The sequence below is a fragment of the Phyllobates terribilis genome, unplaced genomic scaffold (genome assembly GCF_046119375.1).
Source record: "Phyllobates terribilis strain yellow unplaced genomic scaffold, ASM4611937v1 Scaffold_12__6_contigs__length_324123572, whole genome shotgun sequence".
NCBI classification, from domain to species: Eukaryota; Metazoa; Chordata; class Amphibia; order Anura; family Dendrobatidae; genus Phyllobates; species Phyllobates terribilis.
Window position 1 is genome coordinate 318864711 of NW_027362772.1, and position 2900 is coordinate 318867610.

Genomic DNA, 2900 nt, shown 5'->3' on the forward strand with positions numbered 1-2900 from the left:
CTGTTTCTGGGTTCTTAGGGTTCCTTCTGACTCTGCTTCTCTGGGCCTTTCTTCCTCCTCTCTCTCTTCAATGCAGGCTTGGCCCTGGAGCTGGGCCCAGCCGGAGCCACAGCTCCCTGTCAGCCCTCCTGGCTGAGCTCCTCTGCTAAAAAGACCCTGTCCTAAGATGGTGCCCACCATATATACTCCCTCTATGTGTGAGCCCAGGTGACTAGCACCCAATGAGCTCCTAGCTTTACCCAGAGTACTCCCCCTATCTGCCCCTACACTACTGGGATGTTCCACCCCCCTCCCACTCCAGCCAGGGACAGACGCTGTCGTACCTGCACATTTACTTGGTGGGAGTACCGTAGTTCTGTCCCCCGGAAATGGGATGTATGTAGTGCATGCAGCTTACTGAGCTCAGTTCCACACTCCATCCTTACCCAGGAGTGGAATACCACACCTCTGGCTTGAGGTGTAATACCCCTGTAGCAGCCGAATCCTCAGGGTGCTACATTCCCCCCTGGTAAACCACAGCACGTCCTCGGGCTGTAAAAGAATAAAATATCCAATAACATACAATTTTTTTTTTTTTTTTTAAAACATCATAAACATATAAAACACTATATATATATCAGCAGCATAATACTCTTCATATAAAACTTTTCATTATAAACATTCTTGTTCCTCCGGCCACGGTGCAACTTGTGACCGGGTAAAGTGCAACAGTCTCTTCTGGAAAAAACACAGTTCCTTATAAAACCAGTAGGGGGCGCCTTAGAAAGCGCAACTATACACAAGGGGAGGTGGCCGCTCTCAGTCCTCGGCCAGTGGGATTAGAGAAGAATGACCGCTCTCAGTCCTCGGCCAGTGGGATTAAGGGACATACGGGTAACAGTTTAATTTGCTGGTCCCAACGGGGACTATAATGGTAACAGTTCCTGTACCCTAACGGGTAACTATTTTACAGTTCCATTTACCGTACTTTAGTAGCGGCGTCCTCCTGCTCCTTCCTCCGTGTACCCTTCAGACCCGTCCGGGTCCTCTTGCTCCTCCTGACACCTCAGCTCTTTCTCTGTCAGTCGGTGCACATGAAGGGCATAGGGTCCTTTGGCACATTGGTGCCGGGTGAAGGTGACCTCATCACCCAGGTAAAGGTCACGACCTCTGTGTCCCTCCGGTAGGTGGGACTCGACATCTCTTCTGGTCACGAAGACGTCGCCGGGGGTGTGATGATCTCTGATGAAGCCCCAACCGTGCTGCAGTTGGAATTTGATTACAGTCCCGGTGGCACGGGGACCGTGGGCTGCACGGGGGTTCCTTCGGGTCCGGCTCTTTTGTTCTGCACTCTTTACTTGCAGCCGCTCCTCGCGGACCCGTCTCTCTCTCCGTTCTCGCTCAAAGACTTCCAACTGCTGGCGGCAGCACTCCGCACGCTCAGTTGCGGCCGCCCGGGTCTCCTGAGTGAACCCGATGAGGTCTCCTCCTGCGGAGTCCCACTCAAACTGCGCCTCCTCTAACGAGAGCGGGGTCATCTTGACGGGCGCCGGAGCCGGGATTAGGGGCTCATCCAGGGGTCTTTCTTTCCGGAGTCGGGGATGGTGGTACTCCGGTGGCCACGCAAAGGGCTGCCCATCCGGGCAAGTGTGCTGGGCAAACAAGTCTTCACCCAGGTGCGGCACAGTGGAAGTTGAGGGCGCGGTGGTGGCAGCGGCGCCCGGGATCACTAGGCCTTGCGACCAGGCTTGGGGTACCCTGAAGGTAAAGGGCACCGTGAAGACGGCGGCGCCCGGGGGCACTCGGCCTTGCGACCAGGCCGGTGGCGTCTCCTGCTTGGCCGCGCTCAGGGTTGAGGCGCGTGACGTCACAGGGGGCGTGGTCGCGGCTCCTGCTTGGGGCCTAGTCTGGAGCGGTAGCGGTGCGGCAACGGGCACGATCAGTGGGACTTCGGGCTCTGCGACGGGGAGCGGGGGTAGGCTTACGGTGGCTGGGCTCGGGGTAGTAACGTCCCCTTTACTTGCCTCCGTCTCTTCAGCTCCCTCTGCGGCGTCGTCTCCGGCCTCCGTCCCTTCTGCATCCTCTTCAGGGGCAGGCGTGCTCCTCGTTGCGGGTGGTGTGCTCCGCTGGCGGGTTCCAGCCTGCTGGGCCATCTCCCTGCTCCACTCCATCAGCGTTTCTCGCTGCACCTGGGCCATCCTCCGTGCGAGGCCCTCCAGCACGGTCTGTGCACGCTCCCGGTCTCGGGGGAGCTGTGCCAGGATCTCCACCAGGTCTTGTGGGGTGGTTGCTTGCATCAGGCTCCTGACCACAGGGTCGGTGCTGCCTGCCTCTCCCTCCATCTCCGGGTACGGCTCCTCCAGACTCCTCCAGGCTGCACCCATCTTCTCTGTTTTGTTCTGTCTCCGCCCCCATTGAGGGCGGTCCTGGGGCAACTTGGTGATTGTCAGTTCCAGGGGCAGACCCCCCACGCTGATGGACATCGCTAGCATCGCAGCCTCTGCTGGTGGGGGCGGTCTTCGTTTTTGGCGCCATTCTTGGTCCTGGCCCACGATGGGAGGTCGTCTCTTACCACCCTCTGGCACGCCCATAATGGCGTCCGCTCTGCCAGGGCGGGAAATCTTCTCAGATGGCGGGAATCGTCTCCCAGTGGCGGGAAACTCCGTGGATGGCGGGAAAAAGCTGCAGATGGCGGGCAACCGGCGGGAAACGACCCGTGATGGCGTCCGATGGTGGGGACCCTCCGGAATTGGCGGGAGACTTCTTTTTACGGTACAGATAAACTTTTCTTCAGGCACGCAGTACCCGGTGGTTGAGGGCACGTTATCCTGCCGACTACGCCAAAGTTGACGCGCCCCCTGGGCCATGTTCAGGGGATACCCGGAGCCGGATCTGAGTAGGGGTAGTAGTCCTTGTGGCGG